Source organism: Balearica regulorum, chromosome 26 (assembly GCF_011004875.1).
Source record: "Balearica regulorum gibbericeps isolate bBalReg1 chromosome 26, bBalReg1.pri, whole genome shotgun sequence".
Taxonomy (NCBI): domain Eukaryota; kingdom Metazoa; phylum Chordata; class Aves; order Gruiformes; family Gruidae; genus Balearica; species Balearica regulorum.
In genome coordinates this window covers 3479168-3497793 of record NC_046209.1, presented here as the reverse complement: position 1 = coordinate 3497793, position 18626 = coordinate 3479168, and the positions used below count along the sequence as shown (strand labels likewise).

General features: G+C 57.5%; 1 protein-coding gene across 6 annotated transcripts in view; it reads left to right on the top strand.

The window, feature by feature from the left end:
* Nucleotides 1-249: 249 nt before the first annotated feature.
* Nucleotides 250-18626, top strand: part of PTPRS (protein tyrosine phosphatase receptor type S) — a 162778-nt gene continuing 144401 nt past the window's right edge. For all 6 annotated transcript variants that reach the window (XM_075776772.1, XM_075776768.1, XM_075776765.1 and 3 more), the window contains exon 1: nt 250-433. The gene's annotated coding sequence lies outside the window, so the exon portion shown is untranslated. The remainder of the gene's footprint in view (nt 434-18626) is intronic.

Below are 18626 nucleotides of genomic sequence, written 5' to 3'. Positions count from 1 at the left end.
GCCATTCGGAGCCACTCGGGGCCACCCCGGCCCCGCTTTCCCTCGTCCCTCGCGGCCTCGTGCCCACGTGCGCGGCCCCCGCGCGGTGCCTTTAAGGCGCGGCCACGCCCCGGCGCGCGCGCCTCGCCTCCGCGGTGACGTCGGCCGCCTCTCGCGCCCCCCTTCAGGAAAGGGGGGGGGGGAGGGAAGAGGAGAGGAGGGGGGGTCCGCCCTGTGGTGACGTCAGGCGGCGGCGGCTCGGGGAATGACATCACCTGTGCGAGTGGCCGGCGGCGGGCGGGAGCTCGCGCTGCAGTGTCTCCGCGCCGCGGCCCCAGCGCAGCCGCCGGGCGGAGGCGGAGGGAGGAGGCGGAGGAGGAGGAGGGCGAGGGCGGCCGCGGCCCTTCCGCGCCCCTCCGCCGGCCGGCATGGGAGCGGGCGGCCGCGCCGTCAGGTACGGCGGGGACGCGCTATAGCGGGGGGCGCGGGGCGTGTGCGTGAGGGTGAGTGTGAGGATGGGCGTGTGGGGGGGTGAGGGGGAGCGGCGCCGCTTTTGTCGGGCGCGGGTGCGCTGAGCGCGCGTTGTAGCGGGGGGGCGCAGGTGGGCTGCCTGGGAGGGGACGCGGCGTCGCGAGCGGGTGGCGCTGAGGGGCCGCGCTGTAGCGGGGCGGGCGGAGGGGAGCGCCGGCGGGGCGCAGCGGGGGAGGGCTCGCGTTATACGGGGGTGCGCGGTGTAGCGAGGGCTGTGGGGGGGGCGCGGGAGGGTGCTGGGAGGGAGGGGGGCGCGGGTGACTCGCGTTGGGGGGGGGGTGTCGAGCGAGGCGTTATAGTGGGGGGCGCTTGGGAGGGGTGTGGGCAGGCCGCGTTGGGGTGTCGTGGCGGGGGGTGCAGGTGGGTGGTACCGGAGAGTCGGGGGCAATGGGAGGGGTGCGGGGGGGCCGCGATATATCGGGGGGGGGAGCGCTGGACCACTGGCACTTGCAGCGGGGGGATGCGAGGGAGAGCCGGGGCGGGGGCACCGCTGGAGCCCGGGGAGGGGGCCGCCTGCCGCGGTGCCGGTCCCCGGGGGGAGCCCTGCTCCGTCCCACGCCCCGTCCCAGGGACGCGCTCCGTGCCCCGGTACCGGGCTGCGCTCCGTGCTCCATTCCGCGCCCCGGTGCCGCTTCACCCTCCCTGGCATCCCCCCCCCCCCCCCCCGCCTTTAGGACAAGGCAACCCCCTCTCCGCTGCGCTCTCCCCTCGCTGGCACCGCTCTCCGTCCCCCCGTCCCCCCGCCACCTCTTCCCAACCGCGGTTCCACCGGGCGAGCGGGTGCTGGTGCAGGCGCTGGCCCGAGGGGTGGGATTTGGGGTGTTCCGGTGTCACCCCCGTGCGAAGGGCCGGGGACCCGTGTCTCCTTCCCGGTGGGACCGATGGCTTCTCCAGCTCCCGGTGTCCGCGTGTGCCGGGGATGCTCCGGTGGCAAAGCCGGTGTCGCTCCCGGCGCAGCATCGCCGGGATGTGGGTGCCGGAGGACACATCGGAGCGTTCCCCGCGGCACTGGCGGAGCGATGCCGCAGCCTGGGGACGTGGCTGTGTCCCCCCCCGTGGTGCTGCCTTCGCCCCACCCCAAACACCGGTGGCACTGGGGGTGCCTCGTCCTCCCCGCTAGCTCTGGAGCCCGTCGGGAAGTGGGCTTCGCCCCGCTCCCCCCCGGCTGTACGGTGGCCCGGTGGGAGCAGAACGGAAGGGACCCGGGTCACCCCAAAACTACCCCAGACCCTGTGTTGGAGGAGGGGGGTTCCCTCCCCTGCGCTGGGGTGCCTGCACCAAACCTCGTCCTTCTGCAAGGTGCAGCTGGCTCCGGGGACCAGGGGACACCCCTGGGGTCGGCAGCGGGGCCGCGTTTTCCATCCGCCCTCCGGGATTTCGGCTGAAATCCCGAGCCCTGGGGCCATCCTGCGGTGGGCGAGAGCTGCCCCCGGAGCCCCGGTGTCCCTGAGCCAAACTTGTCACGTGGAGGGTGAAGCACCCCCCTATCCCCCCCCCCCAAAAAAAAGAGCAGTGATTACTAGTGTTTGTGTTTCGCTGGGAGGATCCCGTCCCAGCCCCTCCTGGGGAAGCAAATGGTGTAGATGTGGGATAAGGGAGGGGGGGGAAACAAGTGCTGGTGGAGAGGTGACACCCGTGGGAGGGGTGCTGGGCTCTGCGGGGACGGGTGGTGCCTCCCGGCGGGTGCTGCACCCTCCCGGGGCCGGGGACGTCTCCGCTCTTTGGGCACTTGCCCTCTCCCAGTCCTGGGAGGCTTTGCTTTTGCAAAAGCGCTCGTTGGAATTGGGAGTAAAAAGCGGTTTTGGTTGGGGGGGGCAGGTTCCAGCCCTCCCTCTGAGCCAGGAGACCCTGTGGGGGCGAGAGGGGTGCACCTGGAGCGTCCCCCCGTTCCTTCCCCAGACAATCCCCCCCACTACATTTGCGGGGGACGTTCCCCGTAGGGACTCACGCTTCTGCTCCTGCCCGCAGCTCCCGGGCTGTCGGTGCTGCCTCGCAGCTCTGCTCAGGCAGGGACCTGTGTCCCGAGCAGCAAAATATCATGGATTTATTTATTTTTTTTTTTTCTCACTATAAAGTGTGTTTTGGGGGTTTTGTATGTGTGCCGGGCTGGGAGAGCTGGTGGTGTGACCTGAAGGGGGTCGTGCTGCGGGGGACGAGGCTACTCGTCTCCTCGGGCCGTGAGAGCTCTTGATGGGGGGAAATACAGCTGCATTTGGGTCCCGAGCACGCAGCCGGTTGGGTTCGGCAGGGCAGGGTGCGTGCCGATGCGGCGACCCTCCTGCCCTCCCTGGGGGGGAAGGTACCCCTCCTCCTGCCAACCCGACGGTGGGAAAGCTGTTAATTGTTCCCTGCCAGATTGACTTATAAATTAACGAGTTTGCTGGCACTCTCCTCCTCCTTCCTGTGCGTGGTAAGGGCCCATATTTCAAATGGGAAAAAGTCATAAATACTTTGAGTAATGCGAGAGGAGCTTCCAGCTGACGCTGTGCCACGGAGTAATGCGGGGGGCTGCCCGCGGGGAGAGAGGGGTCCCCCGCAGCAGAGCCGTTTGTACGCTTGGGCGTGGGGCAGTGGAGGTGATGGGGGGCAGAAGGTCCTCGAGTCTTCTTGTAGTTGTCTTCTGGCATCGGCCTCGCTGGCAGGATGGGGTCACGTCCTTCGTGTCCCCAGGGTCTCTGTCCCCCTGGTCACCGGGTTTTATAAACACGAATTTGATAAACGCAGCATCTTCCTGGGGTGTCTCCTCCGTCTCACCCAAGGGGAGCGGGTTTGCTCTGCCGTTAGTCTGGATGCTAAAGAATAACTGGTGTGACGTGTTGCCGAAGGAGAGGAGGGGAAATGCCTTTGCTATTTCTCCAGGAGAGTGGGTTCTTGTTAGACCCTTAATTCTGCTGCTGCTTTGCGGGGGGGAAGGTGGAAATGAGGGTGAAGAGAGACCTGAGGTCCAGCCAGGTGGGATGTCTGAGGAGACGATGTGACCACCTGCTGGGGAAACTGAGGCTGGGAGTGGTGGTGGTTCTCTGTAGCACGGGAACAACTCCTGCCCGCCACGCTTGCCCAAAGGGCTCGGGCCATGTTTAGAGACCTCAGAGCTGTCTTTGAGGTGGGAGACTGTCCCACCTGACGCTGCCTTGAGGTCTCAATACCGCCCAGCGGTGGGTCGGGACGGATGCCCTCTGCGGTGCCCGCCGTGGCTGTGCCCCCCCCGTGGTTCAGTAGGCTTGAACCCGGCATGGAGCGGGGTGAAGGTCCCATCCAGCTGCTCGGCTTGCGGCAGGATAACTCGAGGTAGTAAATGCATGTTGAACTGTTTATCCGCTTTTCCACGTGGCTTATGAGGTTGTGTGGGTGGCCAGTCTCCGTGATGGATGGGAGATGTTGCCTGCGGCCTGCCAGTGCGTATGGATTTTATTTGAATCCTCTCTGTTCCCAACTAAAACAGTTTTTCTTTTGCATTGCAGAGATAACAAAATTGCGAGTGTAGGATACCGAGATAAAGTGAAGCCAGATCTAACCCGAGTCAGTGTGGGCAGTGCAAGCGTATGGTAAGGAGAGAGGTTATTCAGTTGCATTAAAAAAGGTGCTGCTAAGTAGTTTAATCCACAGTTGCTGAACTTTGAGCTTTAAATTCTTCTTATATGAATTGATAAGAACATGCATATTATTCATAACTCTCTCCTCAAAAAAGGAAAATCTGCAAATGACTTCAGTTAAATATCATTGCTTCAGCAGCGTGCAAAATGTGCCTAACTTTCTACTTCAGATCTCTTCCCTTGGCCCAGCTCCCTCCATCCGTGAAGCTCTTTGCTTCCTGTCGCTGGCGCAGCGGTCAGTGGGAGCGGGGTCGGAGCTGGGAGTCCTGGGCTTTGCTCCGGTCTGGTGGCTTTGGGCCGGATCCCCAGAACTTTTATTTTTTGATATTTGCAAAATGAAGAAAATAGCCAGACTGGGCTGGCTGTGAAGCTTCTGGCTAGAACAGTATTATTTTTAAAAAATTGTTGTTGATTTTAAACTTGTGAGCCTTGATATAGTAAAGCTCAGGCCAGCTTCCTTTCTGCAAAGTTTATTACACAATAAGCTGGAACAATCTGAGGCCTCTGTTTGTTAGACTTTTTTTTTTTTTCCCTTCTTGTCCTCTCTTTCTGATTGCTTGCTTTATAACTTAACTGATATTTTTTTTCTTGCTTTGACATCAGCCTAGCAAACTGGAAATTGTCTTTTTTTTTTTTTTTTTTCTCCCATCCTTCAACTCGTAAACCCTCCAGACTTCTGGGTCTGATCCAATGTAGTTCTCTTGGACTTTTTTTTTTTTTTCCTAGCTTGGGTATCGTTGTCTTGGCTTAGTAATTTATCGAGCTTGGCATTCCCATTGCAATAGCTGCCTGTGCTGTCGGATTATTTGCTGCTCGTCTGAACAAGCCCTTGCAGAGTCGCGTGTCCTGTGCGCAGAGCCCTTCGCAGATGGCCGTGTCCCAGTGCAGCCCCAGCATCACCCAAAAAAGTAATTTTCAGCCCATATTGCCCTCTTGACATCTCTTGATAAGGAGCTGGTTGGAAGGTGTGAGTTTCTTTAATAGTTTTTTTTTTTTTTTTTTTTTTATTTTATTTAATCTGTGAAGCCTCTTGGCTCCCGTCCTCCCACCAGCTCCCGAGGGCAGGCGTGCCTGGCACGTGGCTCCCATGCACACCTGCGAGCGGCACACGCTGGGCGCAGCCGCCCAGGGAGGAGGCGGAGGTGCTGCCGCGGCAGAGGAAGGGGACGGGTACGTGTGTCCCATGGGGATGTCCAGGAGTGAGCACGTGCGGGTGCGAGGAGAGCGGCGTGGGCTGTACGCACACCTGAGCTGTTTAGAGGAGGTGCAGGTCTTCAGAGGTGTTCAGGGATGCTCTGTCTCTGGAGACAAAAAGTTGGTGTGAAGGTGACGATAGCCCAGCTTGTGGGGATGGGGACGCTCCAGGACCCAACACTGGCACTTGTCCCTACTCCTGGGACTTGCTGGCCACATCAGGGACTTGTGTCCCCCGCCCCAGAAAAGCGAGGCTTTGCCATATCCCGATCCAGCCAGCCTGCTGTGGCCCTGGGCTACTTGCGACTCACCTGGCCTTGTGCGTCTTGGGTTTGGAAAGCTTTGCTGATGGCTTTTGCGCAGCTCCGGGTGTAGCAGAGCGGGCTTTCGGAGCCCTGGTGCATGGGCATGGCCAGCCCAGAGACAGATGTGATTTTTAGCATTACCCTCTTCCATACGTTACTATAGCTCAGGCCATCGCAGTTTGAGTGTTGTCATACAAATAGGATCTGTAATAACGTCTGTGCTCTAGTTCCCTGGCAACATTTGCACAATTAAGAGCTGCTCTAGATTAGAAAGCAGATCTTAGTTTGTCTAAACAGGTTTAAAAACCTATCAAATTAAACTGGGCCAGGCGACTCATACAATGTGCACACCTAAATTGGTTTAACACTTGCATAAATCAGATTAAATCGGGGCTGTGGGATGGTTTAGGTTAGGGAGCCTGTGGCCATTTCTGCCCAGCTCCTGGAGGTCTCCACTCCTGCCGTGGTGTCAGGGCTGTTTTTGCAAAGCAGCAGCTGAATCACTTGTTTACAGCCTCATTTTGTAGGTGATTGCTCTATATGGTGCTGGTTTACGTCGAGCCAGAAGGTTGCAGTTTGGCTGTGACCTTGCAAGCAACCGGGATGCCCCCACCTTTGTGGGGACATCCTAACGGAGGAGAAGACGTGAAGGTTGAGTGGCTTTTAATGGTACAAGTCTTGCATTCGTGTACAAGTCTGTGCAGTCCTGCCTCTCCCGCTGCCATCTCTCCGCTTCAGTCTCGGGGCATCTCGGACGTGGCCCGCGGGGGCTTGGGAGTGGGGATGCATGTGGTGGTCTGCTTCTGAGCGCTGAGTGTCCTCCGCTCAGCCAGTTTAAGAGCACGACAGGTAAGCTGGTCTGCTCAGACTGATTCGCTCTCTGCGGCGCTTGCTGCCGTGTTCCTGGGAGGTGGTGGATTTACATGCCTGATCGAGGGATGAGTTAAGATACACCAGATGCTAACTTCAGAAATGCCTGAACTTTACGTAATGCCACTTTCGGGTTTTTTTCCCCCCTTTCACTTCTGTTTGTGGGTAGCGAACACATGATGTGATGCAGAGTTACATGGGGTAACCACGTGCTCTGGGCACAGAAGGCACAAGGCTGGAGGCAAAGTGCTCTCGATCTCTCTTGCTTGCAACTGCTGAGCTGGGATTGCAAAAAGCAGGATGGAGAGGGAGGGCATGGTGTGCTGGTATCTGCGTGGCTTCTCAAAATGCAATGATCCCACCTCGGGGAAAATAGCAGCCTCGTCTGAAATTCAGCGCGTTGTCTCTTTGTGGTGCTTGAGTCATATCCCACCATCTCTCCCTGAGCTGTTACTTAATTGTTTTCTTCTTCGTGGTGTCCCTGTATCCAAATCAGTGTTGCTAGTAATTCCACAGATGATTTAAGTCTGAAAGGTTCTTCTCTTAAAAGCCTTGATCGTGCTTCCCTCCATTTTGCTTTTGTGAAGACAGGAGAGATGGACAGACTACCTGCTTGTCGTGCTGCAAGTGCACATGTGTGTGCATGCATGCAAAATCTGCAGGAATTGGGGATTTTTTTTTTTTAAAAACTGATCTTCAGCTCTGATATCATCAAGTGTTTGCTCTGGTACCCGTGAAACGTAGATGGGTGCTGCTTCTGGCTTGCACCAATCAAGGTTTCCCTCCCGCTGCTTCTTTCCTTTGTTTACCGTGTGTTGCTGTCGCTCGCTGGCAGTGGCTTCGACTCTTATCTGCCGTCGGCTGCGAAAGGGAGTCGGAAGCTGAGCAGCAGTTTCCAGTCGCCACGTGAAATTTCCGTGTCACCCCCGACCGGCATGGCTCAGGATGTGCGGAAAGCAAAGGTGATGGGCAGAGCCGCGTCCTGCTGGGAGCTCCGAGGTGAGGTAGGCAGGTGGGGGCCAAACCGGCCTTTGCTCCCCGGGGCGGAGGGGTGGCTCTGGGCAGGCAGGGACCATGACAGGGAGGATTTAGTGCCAAAGCACACGAAAGGTGCTTTCTCAGGATGCTGTGGTTTCCACCAACAAATTGTCGACCCCTGGGGTTGCTCCTGTCCTTTCCAGGCAGCTGGCCAGTGCCCCCGACCCCCCTGGGCAACCTGGGGGAAGGGGAAGATGGGGGCTGAGCACCGCAGCCCAGCACCCGTAGCTGCAGGCAGGCACCCGATGGCCCCCTGGGAGCGGGCAGGGTGGTGGCGGTGCTGTCTCCTGGCCTGGTTGAGCTGAACACCCTGCAAAGGGCAGAGGGATGCTCCGGAAACCTGGAGGCACCGGCGCAGGAGCCATGCAGAGGGCTGGGTGTCGTGGCGGCTAAGGGATGGAGTTTGCCCAGTGCAAACCAGTTCATGAACCAACTGGTTTCTGTCCCCCGGTCTGGGGTGGCTGGCAGGGCACGGACCTCGGCCCCATGGCGTTTTGCACTGGACCATCACGTGCCACGAGCAGAGTGATGCAGGAACCTCCCGGTCAGCTCCTTCCCTCGGAGTCGCCATTTTATTTTTCTTAAACATTTATGTATAACCGTACAGTAACCTATAAAAATTAGTTTAGGATGGCTGCCAAGAAAATCTCTGCAGTGCCTTGTGGGTAACTCCCTGTGAATTACCATAAAAGCTGTAGTGCTGAGGCTGCTGTGGCAGTTGTGAGGATGCCAGTCATAATGCTCTGTATTTAAAATTCAGATGAATGTGTAATGCATTCGTGTCTGGATTGCAGCAGCTTGTAGCGTTGCTGGCGTCCCTGCCCTGTGCGCCGCTGCACCCGCTCTTGCTTTTTAATGTCATCTTGCGCTCTTCCAGCATTTTGCCTGATTGCAAAATGCAACAGGTAGCAAAACACGGACTTAGCCATGCTTGGAGAGAGAGTGGTTTCTGATAGCTTCCTCCCAGGAGGGACGAACCTCCTGCTTCCATTGAGCCGGCGGCAATATTTCACTTAAGGGAAAAGCCGCTCTGTAACCCTTCCCCTCTGCATCCTGCTTGAACGACGTCCTGTTTCCGAGGGCACTCTATTTCTGGGTGTGCTGAACGCCGGGACCCAAACTCGCTTGAGTAAATGAAACGCGGGTTGTCCCGATGCTCGGTGGAGCCTGTGCGAGGGGGATAGCTCGCTGCCGTGCTGAGGAAGGCTGCGGCTCTCTTGTGAGCAAACCGGTTAGCTTTGCAGCTTCGCTGTGTGCGCTTGGAAATACAAAGTGCCTCTCTCTATCTGTCACCGCTGGTTTCCTCCGGAGCGGCGAGCCAAGGTGACTGCAGGTCTCCGAAGCGGAGCCTCGGTTGAGGAGCCGCTTGGCTTGGTGCGGGTGTGTGGCAGAAGGTGTTGCTGATCTTCTGCTGGGCATGATGGATCATTTCATTTAAATTTTCCTGAAATATAATATTCATCATGATGTCAGTGTCCCACCTTCATTATAGCTTACCGATAAACATCTCTAATCGGAGAGCGATCTCTCCGCCCTGCCAGAAGCTGCCTTGGGATAATGAATACATTTTTGGAGCTGGGAGAGGGTGTCTCGGGGATGTGTTGTTGCTCTTCCACCCCGTCTCAGTGTGGAGAATCGCGTGCCTGGCTGATAAATAAAGCAAGAAGCAAATCTGTTTTTCTCAGGTTATATTGGTGGTATTTGTATGTGGCCGTTTCTGTTCAGGGCTCTAAGATGGTGGTAGTTTGAATGTAACCTGGTGTCCCTGTTAGCACCTGACAGTGGTTTCTTCCTGGGGGATTTCTGAAGGACCCTTACCCACCGCCCCTGTCCTGCCTGCAGCTGGGGGTATAGGGCAGCTGAACCCCCACCGCGCTGGGCAGCTGGGCTGCCTCTTCCACCCCAGGAGGGATAAATCCCTGCCACCATCCCAGCTGGGTTTCGGCAGGAGGGGATGCAGCTTTGCACTGGTGGGGTGCCTGGGGCAGTGACGGCCCCGTGTGTGGCAAAGCACGTGCCATGCTGCGTACGGGCCAGACGAGCCGTTTTACCCTTCTCCCTGTGGCGTCCAGAGCAAGTACAGGAGCGAACAGGACCCAGCACGAGTCCTGGGAGCGGTTCAGCTGTTGGCAGGCTCAGCGCGATGCTGGGGAGGGCAGGCTGATTTGGGGAGCTCAGGGGCCGAGAAGTACGACTCACCTCCTCCCCCGTCCTCTGGCGGGAGCCGCAGGATGGCAGCGATGGCCCCAGCTCCGCGCCCAGCACGATGGTCTCTGTGCTGCCGGCAGCCGGGGAGCATCCGTCAAAGTGCTGCTCGTCTCGTTCTGCTCTTAGTTGGTTTTACTGCCGAGGAAGGGCTGCTGTTTCACAGAGAGCTCTGACAGCGGAAACTCAGCATCTACCCTCCCCGACCAGCACAGCCGGGTGCATCGGTGTGTCCCGGATCGGCTGCCGGCCTCAGCCACCCGCTCCAAGGCGAACGTGACGTCTGCTGCGGCCAGCACGGATTTTTTTCACCTGTGCAGCAGTGGGAGATGGCAGCTGCTGGTCCCACGTGCCGTTGGGACTGCCCCGCTTCAGCAGGGAGAGTTCTTGGCTATTGGTCCTCTGAGCCCCTTTGGGAGAGACTCTGGAGGTTTTGATCAGCCCGCTCCTGATCATCTCTGGGGTTTTGACCTTCAGCATTGGAATTGAAGCATTGCGAGTCCCCAGAAGCCTTGTACAGACTTGACCTCTTGGGCTGCCCTTCTGGAAAGGACTTTCCTCTCCCTGTGCCTCTGCTCCTGCCTCTGCTTCCTCCTCTGCATTTGACCCAGAAAAAGCTGAATTTTCCTCTGGTTTGGGACTTCCTGTCACCTCTGTTCCTCTCCAGCATCCAGGCCCTGAAACTTGCAGCCTCTTTCTCTCTCGTTGCAAAACTTGTCAGGAGGAGCAAAATCCCCCTGAATTTGGAGTTGCTGGATGCTGCCCGACTGCCGTGTGAGCCCTGGCCCTGCTTTGAGACCCACGCAGAGCCCCGAGGAGGGCAGCTGAGCAAGTTCCCTGCTACTCCTTCCTGGAAGGATTTGTTGCACCATGCTGATAAGATTTCCTTTTTCCAGGAGCCCAAAGTGCAACTTGGCACCCTCAGAGGCTGAGGATGATGAACCCAAGTGGAGCTGGGCGCAGGGCAGGAGGTGGCGACGAGGTCTGAGGACAAGGGACCGTCACGGTGTGTCTTTCCAACATTATCCCGCTTCCTCGGGGAAGGACGAGGAGGAAGCTCCAGCTGCTGGCAGCCCCTATCGCCTTTCAGCGCCTCAATTTTAGTAGCCTGACCTGCAGAAGCCTGTCTGGCGCTGCGGGGTGGGAGCACCGGTGACGTTTCTGGCCCCCGGGGCCGCTCACAGGCTGCATGCCCTAAAGGCTTTGCTGCTGGTCCCCGTAAGGGGATCCCAGTGCGGCTGGCTGGGTTTTGTGAGCGACCGCAGACCTCTCGGCATCTGCTCCCGAGCTGCAGGGCAGCAGGACTACAGCTTCGATGCTTTATCCATCTCTCTCTCCCTCTGCAAAGCAGCTTGAAAATCTCCAGGCTGAGCAGCTGCGCCAGCGGTGTGGAGGGCACGAGCGTCCCTTTGCTTCTCCTCCCGTTGGAGGTAGCGTGGGGGACAGCATCTATCCAGCAGCCCCAGGGTGTGCTGACCTCCTAAAAATAGGTATAAGGCTGCTTTGAAAAGAGGAAAAGTGGGGAGGAACTAGTGTTTCTTAGGAATAAGAGAGGAAGGTGCATAAAATATCAAATGGCTCTTGCAGCTAAGGCTTCTCATCCCAACTGCCTTGGGGAGTGGGCAGTGCGGGTTGGGGGGGCACAGGTGGGTTCCATGGGCCTCTGGCGTGTGTCCAGCCTGGCAAGGGGCAGGATTTTGGGCTGGGTGAGGTGTAGCAAGGAGGGGATGAAGAGAGGAGATGCAGTTTTTATGCCTAGAGTCACATTTGCAGCTGGCAGGGGTCTTCCCTGCCTAGGTGTGTGCATGGATCTGCACACAAGGACCCACCTGGGACATTGTCCTCAATGTCCTGCCTTGTCCTGTGCCTCAGTTCCTGGGCTGTCCCCCCTTATTGAGGATGGGTGACGTGGTTTGGGTCTCTGCTCTGCATCTAGGGGAGCTGAGGCACGGAGCTGGTGAAGTGGTGGGGGCAGGCAGGTCACATCTGCGCGTTTTTGGGTGCCTCCTTGACAGGGTGAGCTCGCCGCACGCTCGAGCGCGTCATGCTGCCGGAGTAGCCTGTGCCGAGTGCGCGCTGATGGCATGGGAAGCTGGGGGAGAAGCGCTTCTGCCTTTGCCCAGAGCCTTTCTGCAAAGCACTTTGCAGCAGGGCAGAGGACCGTCCCCAGAGGGGTCTGCACCCTGGAGCCGCTGTCCCCAGCGCTGACCTGGCCGGTTGAGCCCACAGAGCACGTAGGCTTGTATTTTGCTCTTAAAAACCACCCAGAGCCAGGCTGTAATTAGGCTGCGTTGTCTCGTAACTGGATCTCCCAGCCTGATGTTTTGTTCTTGGCTTACCCTTGACTTTTTCCGATGTCTTTGAGCGAGTCATATCCCTTCTCCGTGCCTCAATTTTTCATCCTCGATCCTGACTGCTGCAGGACAGATGCTCTCAAGGCAGGGGCTGTCCGGCAGCGTCTCAGGCAGTGCTTGCCCTGGAGAGCCTTGCTGTCCTCCGAGCCCTCTAAACCCTCTCATGAGCAGAGTTTACGGGTGACTTGGTTGCTGGTTTTTCTAGGAAATATCAGAGGAGCTTGTGATGCGTCAGGCCCCCAGAACGCTCTGTGACGTGCTTTAATCTTCAGAATAAAATTAAAACAAGGCTTTCAACTTGGGTTTTTCTTTGGAAGTCGCTTTATTTTAAACCTGCTATTTTTCTGATGAGTCTTTTAGGAGAGGGAAAAAACCCCATATCCTGAAATCTTGCCTATGTAACTAATTGCCAGTCTTGGGCTTTTTTAAGTCACAAGATGGCTGTAGTGTTTTCTCAGTGCCTTCCATCAAGGCAGTGCTGAAAGGTGGCATCAAATGGAGTCCTGTCTGTCCATCCCTTTCTGTTTGTACATGCGTGTCTCGGCTCCTCTTGCGCTCGCAGCCTCTGGATGCGGATAGTGGGAGCAGGAGAGCGTGGGACTGAGGGACCCTTTGGCACGTTTGCAGTCGGCTGATGCCATGAGCGTGCGCTTGCTTGCTGGGCAAGAGCCGGGAAAACCCACGTCGCTGCCAAGCAGCCCCGTTTTGGGGCAGGTTTGGAGCTTTTGGGGAAAGCTTTGGGGCAGGCAGGATGGGATGAGCCTGGAGCGTTCAGCACGGGGGCGGATGGAGCAGGCGGCAGCAGACGGGTGCGTGGGGGATGCCGTGGGGAAGGAGGCGGTGGAAGGGACACCGGGTGCAGGAACAGCCCGTGCGGCTCTGCGGTGGAGGGGGCGCGCAGCCCCGCTGCTCAGCTCGGTGCCAGCTGCCCCCTCTCCGGCTGTGCCGCTCTTCCCGGCGGGGCTCCGTGCCGCAGCCGCCCCCTCCAAGGAGGATGCGTGAAAGCTTTGGCAGAGCCCCGTGCCGTGGGAGTGGGAGCTCCCCACTGCCACGGGAGAGTCCAAGCTCCGTCTCGCCTCTGCGGATGGTTATGGCACATCTCCCATGGGTGCTACGGCACCAGGGGCAGGTGGCCGCTGTTCATCCAAGGTTGACCAAAGTTGTGTTGCCCTGTTCGCTTCTGGGCTCTCACTGCCCACCGCTGCCTGGATCAGGCCCTCCTGGCAGTGCTTCTCTTGCTTTCGGTTTATCCTACTGCTCTGTGTCTTCTTGGGCAGAGGAGCTGGTAGCCCTTCCCACTGCTGGGACCAGGAGTTATCTGGGGGGCATGGCAGGTCAGTGTGGGAAACAGCTTTTGCTCTCCCACCTGGTACTTGCTGCGCTCTAGGATGGAGGTTTGGCATTTTGGGACAGGACTCTGAAATCCCAGCGTGGGCTCCCATGTTGCTGCATCGTGTCTCTGGACTTTGGGCATTGCACAGAGCCTGAGGCTTTGACCAGCGGTGTGACATCCCCATCACCTCCTGCGTGCGGGAGGGAGGGGAGATGCTGCAGCTGGCCTTGGCTGTTGACCCCTGCGGGGACACGTGAGCAGAGATGCCTTTGGGGCCAGCATCAGCCTTGCAACATACAGGAGGGCTACAGCCGTGAGATAAGGCTGGGGCTGATGTACAGAAACCTGCAGCAGCTCATCTGCTCCCCAGCCTCCTGCAATTAAACGCGCAATCAGAGCGATGTCTGCAGCAAAGCTGCCAGCGGTGGGCTCGGTGGCTTCGGCTCTGGAGACAGACGGAGACCAATCATTTTTGTTTTCAGGTGCTTTCATAACTTGCATAGCTGGGACTTGTGCCGCGGGGTGTCCTGTTCTGCCTCGCCTCTGGCATCATCTGGTCTGTAACTGTATGTTCCCAGCAGTAAATTCACCTGCCAGGGGAGGTCTCGGGTTCCCTCCCGGCTGGAGGGGTGCCCGGGAACTGCAGTGCTCGCTCCCTGCCCTGCGTCATGACCTGGTGAGGAACGCAGCTCTGTCTCTGCCCTTGGCCTCCACGACCAGCTCCCGCTGTGCTGACGCAGCTTTTGGGTCCCTCCGGTTTGGAGACCGGGTGCTCTGAGTGCTGCTTGTGGGATAACGCAGCAGAAACCCTTCCGGACATCCCTGCTCCAAGACCAGGCTTGGGGGAGGCGGATGTTGTGGCAGAGCACCGTTGCGTGTTTCACCAGCACGTGCCGGAGCTTTCCCTGCTCCTGCTGGGGTACAAAGGGGCTCTGTGGTGCCTCCAGTGATGCTGCTGTGTCCTACCCGAGTGGCAGATGCCCTGAGTGGCCCTAGGAAAAACCCTTTGGCTTTGTTCATTGTTGCTTTTACGGTTTGCAGTAAAATGGAGCACCATCCGAGGGCTGTGAGGCACCTGAGAACTGGTCTCTGTCTCCGCCGGGGCAGAGGGAGCTGCTTGGGGACTTGCTGGCAGGCTCTGAGCAAGCTCTGTCCCACAGCCAAACCCTTTAGGGTGCAACTCCTGCCCTTCTCCGGGGAGGGATTTGCAGGATTTCCCGCCCTGTTGTGGGGCAGCCAACAGCACAGGCTCTTTCTTGGCTGTAGGGGCAGATCTGCCATCATGCTTGTTGATTATTTATTCTTTTTTGGTTGCAAGGGCTTGGGTAAACATCCTGGCTGTGTTCTTTTGCCTGGGGCAAGTGCAGGAGCAGAACGAGCCCTCTGTTCCCCAGGGTGGTCGGAGCAAACTGGGGAAGGTGAGGGAAATGTGATGGCCCCAGCTGGCCTCTGGGTTGAGGGGAGTGTGGTCGCGGGGGTTTTGGGAGCCGAGGAGAGCAAAAGTGGCTCATTTGCAATCACGAGTGTGTGCTGGTGCTGTAGCACTGGTTGTTAACATCCCTCCATGTTCATCCTAGAGCTCACGGGACTGGGAGCACTGGGCTTCCAGCTGGGGAAGGCATGGGCTGATGGCCCCCTTGTCCCCAGTGGTGATGGTGGCCCCACCTGCCCCATCTGAGCAGGGGTAGCTCTCGGAGAGCCTCTCCTGACCTTTCCAGCTCCGTGCCCTCAGCTGCCACCAAGTGACTTGGTGACATTTCACGTCTTGAATGTCTGAGCAATTTCATAAAGAAAAAGCCAGCAGAAATGAAATGCTTTGGCTTTTTGTGTCCAACAAATTGGATTTGTTAACCTGAAGCTTCATCTGTCAGCTGGTGGGGGCCTTCTGCGGCGGGTGGCCGATGGGACGGGGAGGGAAGGAGACGGAAAGCGCGGCTGGGATGCCGGGAGGAGGAGGAGGCGGCGGCGGCGGAGGAAGGAGTGGTGTTACGCAGCAGTGTGTAACATTTGCTGCACTTTCAGCAGTGCGTTTTTGGAGATCTTTTTGGGAGGGATGGGTCTTTGCATTGGACATGGGACTGCTGAGCTAGCGGTGCTGCCCGGTCAAGGTGGCAGTTGCTGTTTCTCTTTCCCAAGCCAGGAAAGCAGTCTTTACCTACCTCCGTCAATCAGGTGATGCTACCGTACGCTCATTTACCCCAGCACGCTACAGTGGCAAAGCAAGATCAATGCAAATGACTCTGCCGCACAAACCGCAGCCCACGCCTGGGCGTGTTGGGACAGGGCAGCTCAGCCTTTGCGGCCGCACATAGCTGCCGGGCTCGGCGTGCGCGGCCCTGGGCACGAGCCTGTTGTGTTTGCACAGAGCACGGGCCTCGTTTGCCGAGGGGGAGGCAGGCACCGGCCCGTGCCACTGCCCGGCATGACTCGACGTGCGACGGACAGTTGCACAGGACCCTCTTTTAAATTGCGTGTTGCCTATTGCGTTATTTATGGTGTGAGTGTATGGCAGGTAGAAGATGCACGCTCAGGTCCCTTCTGCCGTCCCCGGGGAGCGGGAGGAAGCGTGTGTGCAGGAGGAGGTCGTTTCCTCTGCTCTCGAGCTGTGTTGGAGAGCTCTGTTCAGACTTAATGCAGTTTAACCCTGCTCTGGGGACGAGCACAAGGAATCCTGGGTCCCTGGGGAATTGTAAAGGTGCTCCCCCTCCCTTTTCCTTTTTTCCTAAATTAAGAAAAAAAGAAAGAAAACAAACAAAAAGGCTCTCCATGATGCGGGCGGGTAAGTGCGTGCAGGGAGAGCCAGCTCCCTGCCGAACTATCGCAGGCAGCAGCTGCCCCGTGAGTGCACCAGCCTGGTGATGCTGGCAGTGCTGGAGCCAGCTGCTCTCACTCTCTGTCCCTGCATCCCCTTGCCCATGGCACGTTGCTGCTGCAGCTCCCTCCGTCCATGCAGGCTTTCTCAGCCTTGCCTTTCCCCGGCTGTGGTTTTGTTGTAAGTCCTCGGTAGATCCATTACTGCCCACGTGGTCTTCGTGGCAGCTTGCAGCCCGTGTTGGGGTTTTGCAGGTCTCGCTTGGCTGCTCAGCAGGCTCCAGTGTGGGATGGCTGCAGGCTCTGGAAGATTCTCCAGTGCTGCTCATATGGAAAACACTCACAGTAACCACAGAGAATGGAGGTGGTGCTTAAAAAAAAAAAACAAAAACCAAAAAACCAACATCACAAAAAAAGGTCATCTGTAGGGGCCTACAGGATGGGGATATCGAAGCTGCCTCGTGTAATTTCTGCTGGGGTTGTGCGACTTGAGAAACTCCTTCCCCTGAGGGATGTCTTTACAAAGCAGAGCTCTGCGGGAGACGTCGCGTCCTGTGGATGTCATCAGACTGGATGCTCCCTCTCCCTGGCACAGCCCCACCAGGAGGTCACCCCCAAAACACTCAGCTGGCAGCCCCAGCGGCGTTTTGTCAAGACGGCTGACCCTGTTTTTTGGTCACGCGAGTCCTTGTGCATCAGCTGCTGCTTTGGGCATTTCCTGGAGCAGTCCCACAGGAAGGCAAAATGCAACTCCTGAATCCTCCTGCACGAGCAACCGCAGCCGCTGGGACAGGAGAGGAGCTCTAGCTCCTGGGCACCCAAGCTGGCCCCAGCTCGCTGCTGACCTCAGAGGGCTCCAGAAGGGCTTGGGGACATGGCAAACGTCTTGGAAGCGTGTTCGAGAACTCAGCAAGGTGCTGCAGTGCCGTGAGCTGGTGCCTGGTATCTCCCGTGGCTGTGCTTTTGCAAGAGAACTGTTAGAGAAACGCCTTCCGAGATTAGAAGATCCCCCCCCACCCTGTGCATCAGGGATGCGTGGCAAAGTCCAAGGCCAAGGGCTGTATTTGAGGTCACGTAGACCGAGGCTCAGGCACGGTGTGCAATGAGTCCAGCGGGGTCACCGGGAACGTGGCTGCCAGAAGAACCCCAATGGGGTGGAAAATGCCTTTATTGGGTTTCCCCATGTCTTAATTGCGAGTGGGAGACTTGGACCTGGCTTTTTCCCAATGTGGAGAAAGGGGCTGAAACCTTCTGCCCAGATGCTGGTGCCATGGATGTGTGTGGCACATCTTCCCGGCTCTGTCACCTCGATTTGAGAATTTGATGCATCCTGCTGTTTAAAAATAAATAGCTAGTTATTTTGGGCCAGGGAGGCAAACAAATCAACAGGCCAGTGATTTCTTCAATCATCCTGCATGCTGCACAGGGGAAAAATTAATAAAGTACCTGCCATCCCCAGAAGCTATTTGTTAAAGCCAGCGATAATGATGGGCAAAATTGAGTTCCTGTTTATGACGGGTTCGCTCGCGCTCCTGCGCTCCTGCTCCATCTCCAAGGCATCGCTGTTCCTGACAGTGTCGTGGTGGGAAAGGAGGTACTGATCTGCGATTCAAGTCTGAGCTTTTCCAGCATTGGGAAGAGTGGCACGAGGCTCTCCAACCTCTCTAGGGACTCGCTTGTGCTCTGAGAATTGGGTCCTTTTAGGTGTTTTGGGTCCGTGAGAAAACTGGATTATCCTGGAGTCACTGTTCTGTGGTTATTGCTCACTTCTTGGTGAGTTTGGGCCTTTAGACGCTTTTCGGGGTTTTGCGGAAGCTAGTGGAAACTGCCACGTGGTGGTGGCTGTTGGAGGAAGGATGGTTGGGAGCAGGCTCCATTCCCTGCTTGGTTGCAGACCAAGAGAATGTTGTTTTTTCCATTCTGTTCTTGAACTTTCTCATCTGTAAAATGGGCACATGCGGAGCCATCCTTCATCAGGAACCCAGGACTCAACTTGTGAATCCATGAGGTTTTCACATGACAACCATGAACTTGAGAAGACCAAGCTTTCCTTGGGCTACTGAGAACTTGCTCAGAGAAGCAGCCAACATTACCTGGCTCCTTCGGGCTATTGGCTACTCTCTGTTTCCCCTCCAAAAGTTAACCAAAAACCCATTTGGCTTCTGACATTGATAATAAAACACCACATCATGGGAGCATCCAGCATCTCTTGATTGCAGAGTTAATGGTGTAGGAAGGCTGAAGGAGCATCCTCACCTCCAGGTCTCATCACTGCAGAGCAAACCTCCACGGGCACCCACTGTGTTATCTCCCCTCCCCAGCCCCTGCGTTCAGTGGCATCCAAAATACTCCTGCAGCCTTGCAGCCGGACCTCCCGCAGCTCATTGCAGTTTTGGGGGCTGCTATCCAGCTG